Here is a 21,847-nt window from a genome sequence, read left to right as displayed (position 1 = left end):
ATAATAAGTAATGTTTTGACTTATTCATACTTTAATAAGCCTACCAACTATGACAAATGACTCAAGTACATATGAGGGATCTTCAGAAAGTTCACAGAAAATGTGTATTTTGCAAAAAAATTATGCATGCATGGGTTTCAAATCTTTTACACCAAGATAAACTTAACTTTTTTTTAAATTTATTTGACAGGTAGAGTTATAGACAGAGAGAAAGGTCTTCCTTCCGTTGGTTCACCCCCTAAGTGGCTGCTACAGCCGGCGCTGCGCTGATCCAAAGCCAGGAACCAGGTGCTTCCTCCTGGTCTCCCATGTGGGTGCAGGACCCAAGCACCTGGGCCATCCTCCACTGCACTCCCGGGCCATAGCAGAGGGCAGGACTGGAAGAGGAGCAGCCGGGACTAGAATCTGGCACCCATATGGGATACTGGCACCATAGGCAGAGGATTAACCAAGTGAGCCACGGCGCTGGCCCCGATAAACTTAACTTTTAATTCCATTTTCCATGTGTGGGGAGCAACCCGGACTACACTAAGTTACTGGAATTAAGACATTCTATGCATCTGCTCTCCCACAATATGGCGCTGGGAGAGGAGAAAACAGCTTCTACGCAGCTGCCTCTTGCCAACTTGAGTGATGACCTCCAGGAGCTGATCCTGCTCCTGATTGGAGGAGAGCAGCGTACTCGGCGTGTGGGCAGCCGAGTTGGGATTTGCGGAAGAGGACTATAAAGGAGGAGAGAGACAACATGCACCAGGAACATCTAAGGGGAACATCTATCTGAAGGAACACCTGTGCAGCCCCCGAGAGAGCCGGCCAGCGGTGTGCCGCTCCCCCGCGGAAGTGGGGAAAGTGGCTAGGGGGAACCGCCCTTCCACGGAGGTGGAAGGGTCGGTAGCCAACCCGGGAAGAACCAGCAGCAAACCCGGGAAGGGCCGAGCAGATGAAAGAACAGCGCAGGGTCCTGTGTCGTTCCTCCACGAAGACGGGGAGCGACACCATGAATGTTTTGAAGTCCCCTCTTACGTCAATGACTGCATTGGGGATCCAAATGGCAAAGGAGCTTTTTCTTTTCTTATGCAAAGGCTAGCCTGATGCTCTACTCTGGACCTGTCTAGCGATACCAAACCCTTCTCAGGGTTTATACATATAAGCCAATGTCAATGTTAAGGGCATTGCGATAGTTAGATATTGGCTTCAGTGTCCCCCACAGGCCTGTGTGTTAGAAGCTTGGCCCCATTGTGGTTCCATTGGGAGAGGGTGGAGACTGCTGTCAGTTATGGAGGTGGGTCTTGTGAGAGGTCCCTGGGTCATTGGGGATGTGCCCTTGGAAGGTGGTTCTTGGGTGGTTATTTAAGTCCAAGTCAGGCCCTGTTGCACTCTCTCTGCTCTCTAGCTCACCACATGATCCTTCCCCTGCATGCATTCTGCCATACATCACTCTCGTCAGACACCAGGCCAGTGGGGTCACCCAATCTTGGACTGCGAACCTCCAAAATTGTGAGCCACAACACACCTTTTTCTTTCATAGGTACCTTCTCTCGGGAATTTGTTACAGTGGTGAAATACTGATCAACACAGCACTTATGAGCAACTAGAAACTTGTCATAAACCCATTGCCCATCTTCCTCTTGACCCCTCACCTCAGGCTCATCTACCTTGTTTACTGATGGTGGCAGTCCAACCAGAACCAGCACTTATAGGCCAGTTGACTGTTCCCTATATAATTCGTGTGCTCTGCTAGCTGAGTACTGGCTAGCTGCTGCTCTGATCTATGCTCTGTAACCCTACTTTCCTTTCCTAACATAGTTGACTTTTGTGATGTCCAGGAGTAGCTCAAAGCATACCCTGTGCTGATCAACTGAAGCTCAACCCTGACTACAACCTTAATATGGTATTATTTTGTGACTGCTCACATCTTAAGAATAATCAGTATGCATTTTATGCTGTAGGAATAACAAATTCTGAATATTCTGCTCTCAATGGCATGATCTCAGAGAGCTCTGACTCAAGGCTGTCATAACCAATGTGGGGAGCAACTGGGAGCAACTCGGACTAGACTAAGTTACTGGAATTAAGACTTATTCTATGCATCTGCTCTCCCACAATATGGCGCTGAGAAGGGAGAAATAGCTTCTACACAGCTGCCTCCAGTTCAACCAATAAGCAGCAGGACCTGCTCCTGATTGGAGGAGAGCAGCGTACTCGGCGTGTGGGTAGCAGAGTTGGGATTGGCGGAAGAGGACTATAAAGGAGGAGAGAGACAACATGTACCAGGAACATCTATCTGAAGGAACACCTGTGCAGCCCCCGAGAGAGCCGGCCGGAGGTGTGCCGCTCCCCCGCGCAAGTGGGGAAAGTGGCAGGGGGAACCGCCCTTCCACGGAGGTGGAAGGGACGGTAGCCAACCCGGGAAGAACCAGCAGCAAACCTGGGGAGGGCCGAGCAGACGAAAGAACAGCGCAGGGTCCTGTGTCGTTCCTCCATGAAGAGGGGGAGCGACAACCAAGACAGATGGGAGTTAATGTCAATGAATTTGACATATAATAAGAGTTTTTCTAACTTACTTGGGAATCCCAATTTAAATTTAAAAAGGAAATCAATGTCCATTTTTGAAGATAATCTAATGTCTAAAAAAAAAAAACCTCAATAATTAAGACTAAAGCCCACTCTAAAAGAAAATACACTGACCAAGTATTCTACAAAATGAACAGGCATGATGGTGTTGCTACCAACAAAAGGCAATTGTTCAATCTAATTTCATAATGAAATGGACTTCAATAAAACAGTTTAATCTACTGGAAAGAAAATATGCTGACCATTTCAAAATTTTCTCACTCCACTTGATTTTTTTTGAAGCTATATCTCTAGGCCTCTAGATTTATATGTCCCAAAATAACACAAGCAACAGAGTCAAAGTTAGACTTTACATTCTCTGGGTAAGAAAAACATTCACCCAAGATATTCATAGGTGACCAAATCTTGCCTTATCTACAATAATCATAAGCCAGGAAAAACTGGGTGTTTTTTAAATACCTTATTATACAGTTAAAATATTTCAGCAGATATGTCATTGACATATCATTCCTGAAGCTCTAAGAATGTAAAATGACCCAGGGGTATTTCATAATCAAAACCACTCCAGTTTTCCATTTCAGTGGGAGCTGTCAAACTGGTTATGAATTATCCCTATATAAAAGTGTTATCTAAAACCCCATGAGACCCAACCTGACTCCTCCTCTGACAGATCCCATTTGGAACATTCTGGTCTTTTCAGATATAATCAGACAGATAAGTAGTCTTAAGTCCAGCAGATGGGAGCTGCGATTTCAAAAGGTCCACTGCTGGATATACCACGTGCTAGGGATTTAGGAGAGCAAATATATTTAGAAGACTCCCCTGAAAGTCATCCTGAAAACTATAGGGGCCATGTCAAGCACTCTCCATATAAAACTGTTCTTAAGGTTCCAGACACACACCATAAGCCCAGCTTCCAAGTCAACATACTGAGAGTGCTCCATCCAAGTCCTTCTCTCTGTCCCACTCTGTGGCTTCCCAAAGACTCTCTAAAATGCCTGTGGAAACAAACAACTTCTGAGAGTCCTTGACCTCCTTCCCCATCCTCTAGTAATGACAAAGATGGCAGCAGACACAGACAATTCAATACCTTTGGATCAACATCTATGATCTGGTCAATACTTTTAATGCCTTCAATTTTTTTTTTTTATAGGCAGAGTTAGAAAGTGAGAGAGAGAGAGAGAGAGACAGAGAGACAGAGAGAAAGGACTTCCTTCTGTTGGTTTACCCCCCAAATGGCTGCTACGGCCAGTGTGCTGCAGCCAGTGTGCTGCGCTGAACCGAAGCCAGGAGCCAGGTGGTTCCTCCTGGTCTCCCACATGGGTGCAGGGCCCAAGCACTTGGGCCATCCTCCACTGCCTTCCAGGGCCACAGCAGAGAGCTGGACTGGAAGGGGAGCAACTGGGACAGAATCTGGCACCCCAACTGGGATTAGAACCCGGGGTGCCGGCACCTCAGGCAGAGGATTAGCCAAGTTAGCTGAGGTGTTGGCCGCCTTCATTTTTTTTTTTTTTTAAAGATTGATGTATTTATTTGAAAGTCAGAGTTACACAAAGAGAGGAGAGGCAGAGAGAGAGAGAGAGAGGTCTTCCGTCCTCTGGTTCACTCCCCAATTGGCCGCAACAGCCAGAGCTGTGCCCATCCAAAGCCAGGAGCCAGGAGCTTCTTCCGGATCTCCCATGCAGATGCAGTGGCCCAAGGACTTGGGCCATCTTCTCCTGCTTTCCCAGGCCATAGCAGAGAGCTGGATTGGAAGAGGAGCAGCTGGGACTAGAACCGGTGCCCATATGGGATGGTGGTGCTTCAGGCCAGGGCGTTAACCCACTATGCCACAGCGTTGGCCCCTAATGCCTTCACTTTTATTATTTCTTCTTTCATTTTATGTCAACCCTTTTTGCTCTCTTCTTAATTGCTTCTTTTCCTATGAAATTCTCTGAGCCAAATTAGTCTTTCTCGAAGAACTGCAGGGGCCACCATTAGCTTCAAATATTAGATTTGATATACAGCCTCAAAACTCACTCAAATACCAATTTTTAACTGACAGTTCTCTGTACTTTAATGGAATCACAGGCCCTCACCAATTAGCTGCTGTTATCGACATTTCTAAATGGCTCAGAAGCATCCAAGGACATGAAAAAATAAGGGGACATGGAAGTAATTATGCTAGTCTCATCTAATTATTTTCCCATAAAGCTGTGTTGGAATCATCCCGTGGGGGCTTTGTCCCCTAGAATTAAGATCAGACTGTGATTAGTCCCTGTTCCTACTACGTAACTTCAGTGGATCTCCCTGAGTCCATTTTTCTGGAGTAAACACACTGACTTCTCATCCTTACTGTATCAAAGTATGTGTTCTTTGGTCTGGGAATCTAATTTTTCCAAGTATTCAAAGTCACTCATTTGCTCACATTTCATGGAGAGCTCGACATGGCAACTTAACAAGAGTGATCTACTAGGCCTGTGGTGGACCCCACTGGTTTCTACAGAGATTCCTGTACTACAAGGAGGAATCCACACTTTATGACCCCAAAATCAAAAAACAGCTTCAACTTCAGTTGCCTAAGGGGATAGTATAAACTTGGTGGCTAAAATAAACCTAAATAATAAAATTGCCTTAGCCTGTCTGGATGGAATTTGATCATTTTTGGTGGGTTTTATTATACCCTGGTAAATACACTAAAAACCATCAATCAATTAAGGGGATAAAAGGTACTCACTCAATTAAAACTGATCAAACCAGTCTCGAGACTTATTTTTCTGATTAGACCTAAGCTAATGAAAAACTCAATGCAAACTAGGTTCCAATGTTCTTTTGATATCTGTAATTATCATGACACATGTTGGTTCTTCTCTACTTTTCACTGAAGATACTACACAAAAAGAGATTGAGGCCCTCATGGTAAATTCTACTTTTTTAGGATCTTATTTTGACAGGCACAAGAAGACAGCACGAGAAGGGCTAGAGAAGGGCCAAAAAATAAGGGAGCAAAAATGACTGCTCTTGGGTCCATCAGTGCCCTTTATGGGGTAGAGTGAGGTGCCCTAATTGATACAGAATTGGGGTGGAGCTTGGACAGGGTACGCATGAGGTTTCCTGGGAGCTTCATGGTGTCTCCACGTTGAGTTTAGTGTCCATCACAGCATCTCTTCCTTCCCAGTCCTGGATGAGTAACAAGTGCATGATGGGAAAGTGGCTACTAGATTAGCATGGAAGGGGGTGGAGTCAAAATGCGGGGCTATGAGACAGAAACGGTGGGAAAATCTTGCAGCTCATTTTTTCCTAGCAATTTCCCTGCCTAGTTTGCCCATATTGGTAATAAAGCTTGCTACAGGAACACTAAAATTTGAATTTCATGTGATTTTCACATGTCACAAAATGTTATTTTCCTCGGTATTTGTACGACATTTTTTTTAAAGATTTATTTATTTATTTGAAAGTCAGAGTTACAGAGAGAGAGAGAGAGAGAGAGAGAGAGAGAATGTCTTCCATCCGCTGGTTCACTCCCCAATTGGCTGCAACGGCTGAAGCTGTGCTGATCCGAAGCCAGGAGCCAGGAGCTTCCTCCAGGTCTCCCACATGGGTGCAAGGGTACAAGGGCTTGGGCCATCTTCCACTGCTTTCCCAGGCCATAGCAGAGAGCTGGATTGGAAGTGGAGTAGCCGGGACTAGAACCGGTGCTCATATGGGAGGCCGGCACTGTAGCAGCTTTACCTGCTATGCCACAGCGCTGGCCCCCTGTATGACCTTTTAAACATCTTACAACCACGTTTAGCTCACAGGCTGTATGTAATAAGCAGGCTGGGATGCAACTAGTTTTGCTAAGCATGAAGTAGAGATCCCTACCTATGGCAAGGATTCTGAATTAGGGCAACGGTAACTTTCATCCTCTTCCTCTTAGCTTCCCAGGCAGGGAAATCAGTAGCAATAAATCCAAGTGCCCAGGGGTAGAAACTGCCAAAGTACCCTAAAGGAAAGAAACGTCATATTCAGTCTAGAAACAACTGGTGCCTGCAATTCTGATCCCAGATTGCTGGTGCTAAGTATACTTACGCAGACGCAGCGTCTAATTTCCATATCCCCTCTCCAAATCTGGCTTCATGAAGCGCCCACTGAGAAGGTAAAGAAGATGCTTCTCCAGGTTCATGATAAATAGCTCCGGGCAGTGAGCAGCACTGGGGGTCCCGGTGAGTTCCCTGGCTTGGTGGCTCACTGGCCCTATGCTATCTCCTTCCTGTCTTGGGAGATTTTAACTTGGGCCCCACAGCCCGGGTCTGGGGCACTAGGGTCAAAGCCGGATGCATGTTTCTGTGAGTTGAACACGTGATTTGGGTTCAGAGCGGTGGGTTTGGCACATACCCCTTTTCCAAGGGGAATTTCAGGCTGATAGGATGCACCGGGGGAGCAAAAGACGACAGAGAACGCATCTGAGGCAGGAAGTATCAAGTGGCCCGGCAGACCGCAGCCCTCCCCGGGATCTTGGACCTGAAAACACTGCACGATAGAAGAGGGAAAGTCCCGCGCCGCGGGGAGGTAGCCGTGCGGGGCTTTAGCGATGAGACCGGCACCATACACTCGGGTGGGAAACTTCCGGTGTTTGCAGGGCGGGCTCCTGTGCCCCTCCTGGCCCTGCCTCACTCAGGTGGGGACTTGTGGGCTTCTGCCCCTCGCGCACAGCCCCAACTCCGTTGCTGTGCCTAACCTTTTGAATTAACCGTTGGGGGTCTGCTCTTTTCACAGGACAAAAACTGGCTTCCTGGGAAGGAGTCTGGGTTCACTTCAGAAGGTGCCATGTTTACATCAGTGCAAGGATGCTTCCAACAGCTCACGGAAGACAGAACTGAAAGAGAAGCTTAATTTATTGCAACCAGCTTGGAAATCCATGCATAATTGTCCCACGATGAACATTTTTTTCTGTGAGCTTCTTGAAGATCCTTTCAATGTAATTAATTTAGTTCAATGTGTCATGAAATATATTGTCACACAATGCAAGTAGGTATGCAAATCAGAACGAGGATATAATTTCACATCAGACACACAAACAATTCAAACTGTTGGCATCCTTCAATCGCATAGGCTGTCTAGGAATATATCCTAGGAGACAAATTCCTAACAGAGAAAAAAATATTTCAGCACCAATATATTAACCATAGTAAAATTATATTCAAAAGGATAATAGCTAACCACGGGGAAAAGATTCAACCATGTTGTATACCCCAAATGCATTGCCTATTTATGACACAAAGAAGAGCTAAGAAGACTGGATTCAAGCTTCTGTGTACCAGATCCCTCCCACCTTTTAAAAGGGTATTTGCTTATAAACACATGGAAAAAAATTCCAAATAATAGTTCCCGTCCTGTTTGTACTTCTGCCCCCTTGAGAGTCGCTTCTGCACGCTCGTGTGCTCTGGCCTCGTTGAGAGGAAGCGTATGGAAAGTTCATAATCTCTTGCTTAGAGAAAGCGACTGTACAGCAAGATGCATCTGTAAAGTAAGCACGTGGCTAACAACAAAACTAAACTCTACATCAAGGGCTGCAAACCCAAATACCTCCGGTAGCCAAGCAGGCAGCACAGACAGATGACAGACGTTTCAGTGGGACAAGGCAAAGTGGCAAGCGTGTGCCCACTCTGAGGGTGGCCAGCTAGCCCCAGCTCCTGCCACTGGGAAGCACAGGTTCTATTTTTCAAGAAAAATCAGAAATCGGAATTTAAAGTGACAGCTCTTAATTTTTGCATAAGACCAAATTTAAATTAAAAACATATTACATGGGTCAAATAAAACATGCCAGATTTTTTTTTTTTTTAGCCTAACGGCTGTCCATTTACACCTTCTATTTTTTTTTTTTTTTGACAGGTAGAGTTATAGACAGTGAGAGAGAGAGACAGAGGGAAAGGTCTTCCTTCCGTTGGTTCACCCCCCAAATGGCCACTAGGGCTGGTGCTGCGCCGACCTGAAGCCAGGAGCCAGGAGCTTCCTCCTGGTCTCCCATGTGGGTGCAGGTGCCCAAGCATTTGGACCATCCTCCACTGCCCTCCCAGGCCACAGCAGAGAGCTGGACTGGAAGAGGAGCAACCGGGACTAGAACCCGGTACCCATATGGGACGCCGGGACCGCAAGGTGGAGGATTAACCAAGTGAGCCATGGCGCCAGCCCCAACTTCTATTCTATATTCAAATAAAGGCATAAATGCACAGGTAGTCCTCAGAATCAGATCAAAGTGGAACCATCCATTGTGATGGGAGTCCAGAGAGTCCTATTATTTTTGAGCCTTCCATATATGAGGGTGCTTTAAAAGTTTTGTGGAAAAGGGAATTAAAAATGTGAAGTTATTTTGGTGCAAACTTTTTTTTGGTGCAAATGTTTTTCATGTATGTGAAATATGTATTTTGAAGAAAAACTATGCATGAATTTCAAAAATGTTGTTACCAAAAAAAAAAAAAAGTATCCTCATATTCTAACTCTTCCTTAATCTGCCTGGATGCTTTTGTCAGGGAAATGTTGTCAGCAAAGTCCAGAGATTCTATTTTTGAAGAGTTCTCAGAATCTGGAGCTTCTCACTTCTGTCTCCATAAGACAGCCATTAAACCAAACATTCAATTGTTCTTCAAGTCGGTGTGCTATAGACATCATGGGCAGAGGTAGAGCTATAAGATGCAAACCAGGACAACCCGGTGGACAGGACAAGGAAAGAGGCTGTCATCTCGTCCCAGCTGTCCACGCAGTAGCTCCATGATTGCTCCCATACCCTTGTTTCTTTCTACCAAATCGCAATCAAACACAGGAAACGCATCCTGAGTCTACCTTTTCATGAGAGTGCAGTCGAGGAAGACAAAGACGTGGATCGGCTCACGGAATTTATGAAAATGCAGGAAGAGATGATGTCTTGGAAAAAGTAAAGCAGTTCACATCCTACCCAGAATTATTTTAATAATTCTACTTTGAAAGCTGCGCTGTTTTCCTGGACATTTTTTTTTTTAAAAAGGGAACAAAAGACCATCTGCAATACTACTCAAGGCAGAGCTGCAGATGTTAGAGAAAAAATATAAAGGAAGTTCAAGCTGCTGTTTTCGCCAAGTTCAAGTGCCCATTAAGGGCTCCTTTTAATTTCCTTTTATATTTTCCTTGTAAGTTCAAAGGGAGAGTTAAGTTTCACTTTGTACGTAGAGGGGGCATGGCCTGTGTGGGGCAGCAGTCACATTCTCATTCATTCTTTCTCTCCTTCTTTTTTTTTTTTTTTTTTTTTTGACAGGCAGAGTGGACAGTGAGAGAGAGAGACAGAGAGAAAGGTCTTCCTTTGCTGTTGGTTCACCCTCCAATGGCCGCCGCGGCCGGCGGGCTGCGACCGGCGCACCGCGCTGATCCGATGGCAGGAGCCAGGAGCCAGGTGCTTTTCCTGGTCTCCCATAGGGTGCAGGGCCCAAGCACCTGGGCCATCCTCCACTGCACTCCCTGGCCACAGCAGAGGGCTGGCCTGGAAGAGGGGCAACCGGGACAGAATCCGGCGCCCCTACCGGGACTAGAACCCGGTGTGCCGGCGCCGCTAGGCGGAGGATTAGCCTAGTGAGCCGCGGCGCCGGCCATCTTTCTCTCCTTCTTGTGAACTCTGCTGTTTTCACACCTGCCTCAGGTCCCCTGGGGTCACCAGGATGTGGTCAGGTGGGCTTGTGTGGAGTCTCAGACACTGCGGTGGGCAGCGGGTCCCCTTCTGATGGCCCCAGTTTATGAAGGCTCCACTTGTGATTTCTCTTTTTGAAAATATTTATTTATTGGGCACGGTAGGTTAATCCTCTGCCTGCGGCACTGGTATCCCATATGGGCGCTGGTTCTAGTCCCGACTGCTCCTCTTCAATCCAGCTCTCTGCTATGGCCTGGAAAGCAGTAGAGAATGGCCCAAGTCCTTGGGCCCCTGCATCTGCATGGGAGACCCAGAAGAAGCTCCTGGCTCCTGGCTTTGGATTGGCGCAGCTCTGGCCATTGTAGCCATTTGGGGAGTGAACCAATGGATGGAAGACCTTTCTCGCTGTCTCTCCCTTTCTCCCTCTCACTGTCTGTAACTCTACCTCTCAAATAAATAAATAAAAATCTTAAAAAAAGAAAATATGTATGTATGTATGTATGTACGTGTTTGAGAGAAAAAAAAAAAAAGAGGGAGAGAGCTCACTCATCCTCTGGTTCACTCTCCAAATGCCCACAACAGCTGGGGCTCAGCCAGGCTGAAGCCAGGAGCCAGGAACTCAATCCAGGTCTCTTATGAGATGAGCAGGGACCCAACTATTTGAGCCATACTACTGCCTCCCAGGGTGCATTAGCAAGGTGCTGGAGTCAGGAACCAGAGCCAGATATCAGTCAAAGCCAGGCACTCAGATGTGGCGTGCAGGCATGCCCAGCGGTGTCTTCACTGCTATACCAACTGCACCCCACTCCACTTCTAATGTTGCCTAGTGGATGTTCATTATGTTGCTATGCATTAATTTGCTTAGCAAATCCTCTAAAGTTTTACAGATTCTCTACAGACATTTAGGTCATTTCTTATTTTGCCTTGTATATAAACTTTTACGTATTTGTATGAGAATTCCCTTAGGCAAAATTCCAAGTGCAACTCCCTGATCAAAGGGTCTCCATGTTGTTTTAGACTTTTTATTCGGTTGCTAAATTGAAATAAGAGGGTTAGGGAAGTATAGTGGGCTGCACCTGGAAGGAGTCTGAAGTGACAGAACTGCTGCTTAAAAGGTAGAAACAGTGTAATACCATGTACTTAAAATTATGGCTCCGGCCAGCGCTGTGGCACAGCAGTAGGTTAATCCTCCGCCTGCCGCTTGGCATCCCACGTGGGTGCCAGTTCGAGACCCGGCTGTTCCTCTTTCGAACCATCTATCTGCTATGGCCTGGGATAGCAGTGGAAGATGGCCCAAGTATTGGGCCCCTGCACCCACGTGGGAGACCCGGAGGAAGCTCCCGGCCCTTGAGTTCGGATCAGCTCAGTTCCAGTCGTTGAGTCATTTGAGGAGTGAATTAGCGGCAGGAAAATCTTTCTCTCTCCCTCTCTCTCTCTCTCTCTCTCTCTCTGTAGCTCTGCCTTTCAAATAAATAAATAAATCTGTAAAAAAAAAAAAAAAAAGATGCCCACTAAGACAGCTGAATCCCACATCCTCAGGATGCCTGGGTTGAGCTCCAGTTCTGTCTCAGGACTGTATCTTCCTGCTAATATAAAACCTGCAAGGCGGTAGGTGATGACTCAAATAATTAGGCTCCTGTCACCCACGTGGGAGACCTGTTTTGGGTTCCTTGGCCTTGGCCCAGCCTTAGCTGCTGCGGCTATCTGGGGGAGTGAATCAGCAGGTGGAAACTCTCTCTCCCTTGCTTATCTTTCTCTCTGTGTCTCTAACTAATAGATAAAAAAGAAAAAAGAAGCATTGTTACAGACAGGGAGGAAAAGGCGATGGGACCCTTATCCAAAGCCAGGTGCAAGCCTACTGAACCCTGCAGAGGTAATCTGCCGAGATGGGCTTTCAGACATCGTGAAAGTTTGTGCACAGAGCTGAGGCTCAGCCGCCAGCTGGGACATACGTATGTTGCCTCTGCTGCTGTGGTTGGAAACATGTCCACAGAGCAGTCAGCGCCTGCTGGGATTTTCCTACTCTGCACCTCAAACCCCAGCCACAGTGGCTCACAGCAACAAATGTTGGCTTCTCACTCAAGAGCTTTAGGTTAGGGGCAGCAGCTTCTCTTCATGCTGAATACTGGACTCCAGGTAGGACTCTCCCCTGCATATCTTTGTCTGGGACCCAGGATGGAGCACCACTGGCAACTGGAGCATGAGCTCCCAACAGGGCAAATGAGTGAAGATCCTGCAGCCAGGGCGTGGAACCACCATACTGGGGTCTTCTCTGCCCATGTTCCATTTGGCCATGCCCAGTGTTGCAAGGATGGGAATGTAGATTCTGCCCCAGAGGGAAAGGGAGTGGAGGGAGTGAAGAGTTTATAAACACCATCCAACCAACCACAGCAATTCTGCAAGGGATTGCACCGTTAATGAGGTTGTTGCATGAGCTATTTTTTTCTGAAAATGCTCCCAAGCAAAGAAAGGAATGTGGAAACAAGAAAAGTGTAGAGAACAATGCAGCACACAGCTTGCTCTGTAATTCCCTAGCCCACGTCTCTCCGAAGCTCCTGATCACCTCTAAGTAAAACTAGAGGGCCATCAGTGGCAAGGGGCAGCAATGTGGTGCAGCGGGCTAAGCTGCCGCCTGCAAGGCCAGCACCCCACAGCAGAGGGCCAGTTCGAGTCCCAGCTGCTCCACTTGTGATCCAGCTCCCTGATCATGCACCTGGGAAGGCTGCAGAAGTTGGTCCAAGTGCTTGGGACCCTGTCACCCACATGGGATACCTAGATAGACCTGGTTCCTGGCTTCAGCCTGACCCAATCCTGGCCATTGCAGGCATTTGGGGAGTGAACCAGAGGATGTAGGATCTTCCTCTCTCTCTTTCTCTCCCCCCCCTTCTCCCCCCTTCCCTCATCTCAGTGTAACTCTGCCTTTCAAATAAAGAAAATTAATCTTAAAAAAGAAAGAAAGAGATGGAGGGAGGGAGGGAGGGTGGGTGGGTGGGAGGGAGGAAGAAAGAAAGAAAGAAAGAAAGGAAAAAAAAAGAGAGAAAGAAAGAAAAAGAGGGTTGAAAAGTGTTGGCAAGGAGCAAGGTGAATGCTGGTTTTAAGGTACCTGCATTTTATAACACATTTTTAACTGAAAGGAAATATCAATTAGATTTAAAAGTGTATATTTAGAATGAAAAGATAAGCCATTAATCACACATTTTTGAAAAAAATGATAATTACCAAAATCTCCCCAAGATACTTTAATTAGCTGATACCTCTACAGTACGTTTTTCTACATTTTGGGACTGCAGCGACCTCGGGCATGTCTGTGACAACAGTTGTGTAACACCGTTTTCTGTCCTGGGCGATTCCTCTGGCACGGAAGCTTCCGCCCCACAGCTCTCACGCTCTCCCTGGAGGAATGCCCCAGCCAGCTGTGGCCCCAGCCATGTCGCAGCTCTGGCTGTCTCCTCCCCAGGATTTCCTCCTCCTCACTTGGACTCAGGTGCCCTTAAAATCTCCAGCTGCCTGGAACTCAGCCTAGGGGAGCAGCCCTGCCAAACCCAGGAGCTGGGGATTCATTGTGGGATCATACACATGCACGGATTAAAAAAAAAAAAACTGCACCAAAATAAAATTACCTTTCTTTCTTTCTTTCTTTCTTTCTTTCTTTCTTTCTTTCTTTCTTTCTTTCTTTCTTTCTTTCTTTCTTTCTTTCTTTCTTTCTTATTTTTGACAGGCAGAGTGGGCAGTGAGAGAGAGAGAGACAGAGAGAAAGGTCTTCCTTTTGCCGTTGGGTTACCCTGCAATGGCCGCCGCGGCCGGCGCACCGTGCTGATCCGAAGGCAGGAGCCAGGTACTTATCCTGGTCTCCCATGGGGTGCAGGGCCCAAGCACTTGGGCCATCCTCCACTGCACTCCCGGGCCACAGCAGAGAGCTGGCCTGGAAGAGGGGCAACCTGGATAGAATCCGGCACCCCGACTGGGACTAGAACCCGGTGTGCCGGTGCCGCAAGGTGGAGGATTAGCCTAGTGAGCCACGGCGCCAGCCCCAAATTACCTTTTAATTCCATTTTCCATGAACTTTAAAGGCATAACAGAGAAACTATTTTTGACATGAGTGTGTCTTATTGACCCATTCCCCAATGACCAAAAATTATTCCTTGGGATACAAATTCCTAACTTCCCACTTAGTCATTAATAAGAAAGAAATTCAAAGAAAATAGTGTCTCTTTCCCTAATGTTCACACCCTCTACTTATGATGACAGCAAAGAGGGTGAATCCACACCAACCTCAGTGGGCACCACAGGGTTGGTTTCTGAGGCCAAAGGCCAGTCTGGCCAGTACTAAAGCTTTCGTCTTGAAATGGTAGAGCAAATACAGTACCCATGGGGTATTGTCTCCTTATCCTCCTTGGATAACAAATTCCATGGGTGCACAAGCCCCTGCTATAAAATGGCAAAGTGTTCGTTTAAAACCCACACACATCATCCCGTATACTTCAAATCATCTCTGGACTACTTACAATACCCAATCCAATGTAAATGCTATGCAAATAGGTACTTTCCTGTATTGTTTGGGGAATCATGGGAAGAAGAAAGGTCTGGACATGTTCAACACAGACACAGTTACTCTTTCAAGTGTTCGGTCCATGGTTGGTTGAGTTTGTGAATGCAAAACCCACAGATGTGGAGGGCTGACAGTCCAAGCTTCAGCTTCCTCCAAATTCCTACAACTAGTTGTGCTTAAAAATCAGATGAAGGGTTTGGTTAAAACAAAGAAAACCAAAGTGGAGGAGATTGGCTTGGAAAGGAATTCTATAGTCCAGACTCAAATGACCCTGCTGGGAAAGATAGGCGCACTTAGTGGATTCCACAGCCAGACGCGGTATCAGCCTGGAACAGAAAGGAGCCAGGGCGACAGACAGGGTGTAGACTTCTGGAGCAGCATCTGCCTGGCAGCCATGGTGGGGACTCTGCCCCTGGGCCAGATTAGATCAGTAACAGGGCAACAGGTGGCCGATGACCTTAGGAAGGAGTGGTGAGTCCCTACATCCAACAGACCAGCTACCAAAGTGCCTTGCCAAGTGACACATCCTGTCCTCCCCCGCCCCCACCCGAGCACATCACACGGGCAATGCACACCACTTTCCTGGACAGACCTAGCAAACAGACGGGGCAGAGAGTCCACCAGGAAATCTGAACCACAAGCATGAGCCCATGTTCAAGAAACACGAAGCATTTGAGAAAATCAGGCTCCTTGGATGGAGGTGCTGACGTCAAGAACAGAGAACAGAAGGATGCACACATGATACAGCCAGGGTAGTGGAGCCTCAGAACTGTGCTGGGCCTGGTTCCTCGTCCTCATGTTCCCACTTCTCCACTCCTCACTCCAACCCTGACGTGGGGGCTCCCCACGCAGTGAAACATTCTGAAGACATTTAGCTTCCCAAACAAAGATCTATTTTAGGAAAACAACTTGCATTAGGAGAGGCCCACACCTACTTCATTTCCCCATTTCCTCACCTGAACAGGAGCCCTAGCATCCACTCTGAAAATCCTGCACCCTACTCTACCCATTGGTCACATCACTGCCCTCTCTCTCCAGAATTACAGTAACCCCCATGCTGTCTGCATGCACCACCCTTCCCACTGTTCCCCCAGACACTCTGCGCTTTGCCCAGAGTGATTTTCCTAAAACACAAAATCCACTCTGCTGCTCTAAAGGGTTCAAGGTCTGTGAACACAGTTTGCATTCCTCCAAGTGGCTGATGCTGGAGGACCTGGCCCCTGCACCTTTCTCCAGCTCTCTTTGGCCCCTTTACACCCACCCACCCCACCTCCTTCGTTGAGTGACCACCCCCTCCCCCCAGTAATAAACTTCTTTCCCTTGCTCCTGTCTTTTCCAAGCTGTCTTTCCTGCTAGGAACAGTTTTCCCATCCCCCACCTCTTTTTTTTTAAAGATTTATTTATTTATTTGAAAGTCAGAGTTACACAGAGAGAGGTGGAGAGGCAAGAAGAGAGAGAGATCTTCCATCCACTGGTTCACTCCCCAGTTGGCTGCAATGGCTGGAGCTGCATCGAACCAAAGCCAGGAGCTTCTTCCAGGTTTCCCACATGGGTGCAGGGGCCCAAGTATTTGGGCCACCTTGTACTGCTTTCCCAGGCCATAGCAGAGAGCTGGATCGGAAGTGGGGTAGCTGGGACTTGAACCGGCACCCATATGGGATGCTGGCACTGCAGGCGGCAGCAGCTTTACCCCTGGACCACAGTGCTGGCCTCTTCCTGTCGCTTTCACAGGGGCCAACTCCTACTTAGCCTTCAGGCTCTGCTCCGGGAAGCCCTTGCCGGGCCTCCAAAGTCAGCAGAGACCTTGCTCTAGCCCCTGCAGCTCAAGGAGCCTCGCTCGGCATTCCTCTCTCGGCACTGTGGGTTTTCTCTCCCTCGCTAGGGCATGAGCCCAGGAAGGCAGGGCTGCGGCGCTCTTCACGTAGAACGTGAGCCCACATGATGGCAACCTTTAGGACCTCAGAACGGTCTTTACGGGACCTTGGGTGGTATTCCATGAACAAGCACAGAGCCCAGCAGAGACACAGCCATCCTCCTCCTCCCCAAGAATGGATTTGCATGATTGTGACTTGCAGATTATCTATTCATTCGATAAATTCATTCAGCAAATACTGCGGAGGGCCAGAGATAACCCATCCATCAGATCCAGCAAAAATAAGAAGAGGCCTAATCCTTATCCTTGGAGGGACAGTTTTAGAGAAAATTACATGGTCTACAGCCTCCTTTCCCCCAGCAGCCATTCTGGGTACCAGCTTGCCATTTGGTGGGAATTCTCCCCAGCTCTCGAGGAGTCCGGCACATACTGGACCTCATGGTTCAGAACCATGCTGCGAGCTTCTGCCATTTCATTTTTAGCTTTAAACTTTAAACTTTTTATCATGGAAGATTTCAAGCATACACAAGAGGAGAGATAATAGGATAATAAATGATTATATTTCTAACACATCAACATGTGGCTACAGCTGTCGCATTTCTACCTCCCACACACTTTCCCTCTGCCCACTAGATTATTTTAAATCAAAACCAGACATCTAGCCATTTCATCCACAAATCCCTTCTGAAAGAAGAGGGTTTTCATATGGACTCGGAAAATTGCAGGGTCATAGGGAGGTGAAGAAGAGACAATATGGCACCCTAAATGGGAATGAAAGTGCAAGAAAAAGTTCTGGCAGGGCATGGAAGCGGTGCACACAGTTAGAGAGAAATTGTCCCAGGAGGAGAGGAAGTTGGGCATAGCAGGCAGAAATGACTACAGAGGCTCTCAAGGCCAGCCTGCAGAGCTGGGTTCCTGCAGAGAAGGTTGCGTTAGAGATAAAGTTTTAAGCATGATATGAGTAAATCAATGTCTGGGTGTCATGTTGGGTGAAAGCAGACCCAGAGCACCCCAGCAGAAAAAATGAACAGAAGCAGGCGCACAAAGGGGCCCATTATTATAATTCACCCCCACAAGGGTCCAGTACACCATGGTGATGGCAGAAATGGTGGGGGCAGGGGTGAAGGATGCGTTTCAAAGACTGCAGGAACAGAGCCTGTTTCAAGACTCCACAGAGCGGTTAAGGAAAGAGTCAAAGACAACTACAAGCTGCCGAGTCTGGGGGGCCAGGAAATTGGAGACGTCATTCGCAAAGTCAAAGACAGTGGGAGGGAACTGCTTCGAGAGATTTTACATTTCATTTTCAATTTGATGATGGGGCTTGGTAATTATAAATACCCAGTAGTGTGTTGGAGGTGCAGGTTTGGATGTTGAGTGCAAGAAGAGGCTTAACGTGACCCACCTGCAGGTGCGGGTGCAGGTCAGGTGTCTCTGTGAGTTTTACGCATGGAGAATGGAAAAGAAAGAAGAGATGAGGGGAAGAAAAACAGGGGAGAGGACCAGACAAAAGGAGAGGAGGAGAAGGGAGAGAAGAAGGGAAAAGTCAGAAGGAAAAACAACTATGACTAAGAGAGACAAGAAGGTGGAAGGCCCAGGAGACTCAAAACATCTCAAAAGTCAAAGAGGAGCACCTTCTAAAGAGAGAAGCCTCAGTCGTTAGTGAGACCGGTGGTTGGAAAAGCCACTGAATAAGCATGATGTCATGCACCGTACATTCACAGCACACACAAGGCCACATTCAAGCTGTTGACCTTGAGGGCAGAGCACAAGGCTCATTTATTCCCCGAGCCCTAGCCTCGGAAGAGAAGGAGTAGTCTGTACCGGGAACGCCTCAGTTCCTGAATCAGCTAGTTGTTAGTTGTGTTGTGAAATGGGCTAGTTTTCAGAAACTGAAAAATCCAGTTCTGCCTATATTCCTCGTAGTAAGTAAATGGCTTGGGAGAAAAACAGGCCCCTGGTTTGGCACCAGGATGGAATTACAAAGGCAGGATCCCCCAGTGGAGAAGAATGCACCCAGCTTGGAAGGAGTAAGTTGTGTCCTAACACAAATTGTGATTCAAACACAAGCTGGGTGCCGTTTTTGGTGACTTCAGGGAAAATAAATACAACATAAGACTATGTTCAGCAAACTGAAATTCTATGAAATTGTATTTATCATGGGGAAATTTCATCATGGTATGGTAGAGGGTGATGACATTTCAAAATACAATCAGAAGGGACATCTAGGCCAGCGCCACAGCTCAATAGGCTAATCCTCTGCCTGCGGTGCCGGCACACCGGGTTCTAGTCCCGGTCAGGGCGCTGGATTCTGTCCCGGTTGCTCCTCTTCCAGTCCAGCTCTCTGCTGTGGCCAGGGAGTGCAGTGGAGGATGGCCCAAGTGCTTGGGCTCTGCACCCCATGGGAGACCAGGAGAAGCACCTGGCTCCTGCCATCGGATCAGTGCGGTGCGCCGGCCGCGGCGGCCATTGGAGGGTGAAGCAACTGCAAAGGAAGACCTTTCTCTCTGTCTCTCTCTCTCACTGTCCACTCTGCCTGTCAAAAAAAAGAAGAAAAAAGAAAGGGGGGGGGGACATCTAAAAACAGAACTTAAAATTTATGATTGTCTGCATGTCACCAGAATCATTTGGAAGGGAAGGTTCTAGAAAATTGGTAGTGACGAGATGGAGAGAAATGGAGCCATAAAAAATGGGCAACTCATCAGATGATTTGGCTGGCTTAAATTTTCTTCAGTAATATCCAATTACTTTTATTTTCTTTACCTATGTTTTCCACGATTTTTTCCCCAATGAGTTTAACCTATGCTTATTTAAAGATCGTTGAGATTTTAATTATTCACCAAAAGTTTGTCTTTTCATTTTTGAAAAATGTTAATGATATACTAATGATACATTCTCAAACTAAGACAAAAGTATAAATAATATAGTGAACCTGTTTGAACAATTAGTTAGCAGTTTACCATTTAAAAATCTTTTCTCCTCACTTTTTCCCTCCATCTCTCTGTTCCTTTCTCCCACCATTGGAGCACAGTAAAGCAAATCCAAGACACCATATTAATTCACCTGTTAGTACTTCGTGTGTGTCCACTTTTTACTGATAAGACATTTTTTGGGGACTGGGCACTGTGGCACAGCAGGTTAAAGCCCTGGCCTGCAGTGCTGGCATCCCATATGGGCATCAGTTTGAGTTCCAGCTGCTCCACTCTTGATCTGGCTCCCTGTTAATGTGCCTTGGAAAGCAGCAGAGAATGGCCCAGGTCCTTGGGGCTCTGCACCCTCTTGGGAGACTCAGAGGAAGCTCCTGGCTCCTGATTGGTTCAGCTCTGCCTGTTGCAGCCATTTGAGGATGGAAGACCTCTCTCTGTAACTCTGCCTTTAAAGATATATCTTTAAAAAGAAATTTTAAACAAGTTTTTCAAAATGACAATCATTCCACAATGACAGTAATGTGATTTAAAATAATTCCTTTATATAATTAAGTACTAAGTCTATATTAAAATTTCCCTGATTTTTATCAAAGGTGTGATTTATATGTTTGTTCAAATCAGGACCTAAACAAGGCCCACACTGGATTTGGTTGTTTATATCTCTTAAGCATTTTTGAGTCTCTAAAAATTCATTTCTCATATGCACTCTAAGGAATACTACACAGTGGTAAAAAATGAAATCTGGTCATTTGCAACAAAATGAAGGAATCTGGAAAACATCATATTGAGTGAAATAAGCCAGTCCCAAAGGGACAGATATCATATGTTCTCCCTGATCTGTGACATCTAACTGAGCACCTAAAAGGAAACCTGTAGAAGTGAAATTGACTCTATGAGAAGCAATGACTTAATCAGCACTTGTCCTGGCTGTGGAGGAACAGCTTACTATTTTATTCTTTTCAGTATTTTTCTTTTTCTACTTAATACCATTGGTTGAACTCTTTACTTAATACAGAATTATTCTTAAGTGTTTAAATCCTATTGAAAATTGATCCCTGCAAAAAATAAGAGTGGGAATAAGAGAGGGAGGAGATGTACAGTTTAGTATATGTTTCCAAAGACTTACACTTAAGGGTAAAGCTAAAAATTTGCCGTAGGATTCCAAATTCCATTAAGTTGTCAGGTACTAATGCCATCTTACATGTTAAAATTATTATATTAAGTGTGTAACTGATCATAAAGATAGAATTAAGTGTCAAAGGGATCACATAAATTAGACCAAGTGTCTGGTAATAACAATAGATAGAATTAAAAAAGAGAGAATGATCCAACATGGGAAGCAGCCTACACAGCAGACTCATAGAATGGTAAATGCCCTAAACAGCACTCTGACCTCAGAATCAGCCCTTAAGGCATTTGGATCTGGCTGAAAAGCCCATGAGAGCATTTCAGGCATGGAAAGCCAAGACGCTGTGGCAAAGTAACCTACATGAAGGATCTCTGTGAGTGAGACCCCAGTGGAAACCAGGGGCTATCAAAGAAGGATGTACTTTTCTCTGAAGGGAGGAGAGAACTTCCACTTTGCATATGGCCCTGTATAAATGCTGACGGAGTTTGTGGACTCAAAAGGCTTCCATAGCCTTGGCAGCCCACGTCAAGAGTCTCAGGTGAACACTGATGTCAAAAATAAGAGTGTTAATTGTTAAATCAACAACAGGAGTCACTGTGTACTTACTCCCCATGTTGGACCTCTGTCCTTAATGAGTTGTACTATGAAAATTAATGGTAAAACCTTTCTTCAAACAGTACTTTATACTTTGTGTATCTGTGTGGGTACAAACAGTGGAAATCTCTACTTAATATATGGTTGGTCTGCTGTACATAAAGTCAATTAAAAATGAATCTTAGGGGCTGGCGCCATGGCTCACTTGGTTAATCCTCCGCCTGCAGCGCCAGCATCCCATATGGGCACCGGGTACTAGTCCCAGTTGCTCCTCTTCCAGTCCAGCTCTCTGCTGTGGCCCGGGAAGGCAGTGGAGGATGGCCCAAGTGCTTGGGCCCTGCACCCGTGTGGAGACCTGGAAGAATCACCTGGCTCCTGGCTTTGGATCGGCATAGCTTTGGCCGTGGCGGCCATTTGGGAAGTGAATCAATGGAAGGAAGACCTTTCTCTCTGTCTCTCTCCCTTACTATCTAACTCTATCTGTCAAATAAATTTAAAAAATGAATCTTAATAAAAAATGGAATGGGAGAGGGAGTAGGAGGTGGCATGGGAGTGAGGGTGGGAAGGCGGGAATGGGGAGAAGAAACAG

General features: G+C 46.5%; 1 long non-coding RNA gene across 1 annotated transcript in view; it reads right to left on the bottom strand.

Moving 5' to 3' along the window:
* Nucleotides 1-5,967: 5,967 nt before the first annotated feature.
* The window catches only part of LOC149122980 (uncharacterized), a 115,603-nt gene continuing 99,723 nt past the window's right edge, over nucleotides 5,968-21,847 (bottom strand). Inside the window, exons 6-8 of the long non-coding RNA XR_016217829.1 lie at nucleotides 7,274-7,411; nucleotides 6,418-6,538; nucleotides 5,968-6,213 (exon numbers count right to left, since the gene is read on the bottom strand). This is a non-coding gene — a long non-coding RNA (uncharacterized LOC149122980). The remainder of the gene's footprint in view (nucleotides 6,214-6,417; nucleotides 6,539-7,273; nucleotides 7,412-21,847) is intronic.

This window comes from Oryctolagus cuniculus, chromosome 12 (genome assembly GCF_051225735.1).
Source record: "Oryctolagus cuniculus isolate XC-2025 breed Fujian yellow rabbit chromosome 12, ASM5122573v1, whole genome shotgun sequence".
Classification (NCBI taxonomy): Eukaryota; Metazoa; Chordata; class Mammalia; order Lagomorpha; family Leporidae; genus Oryctolagus; species Oryctolagus cuniculus.
This window is presented reverse-complemented; position numbering and strand designations above follow the sequence as displayed.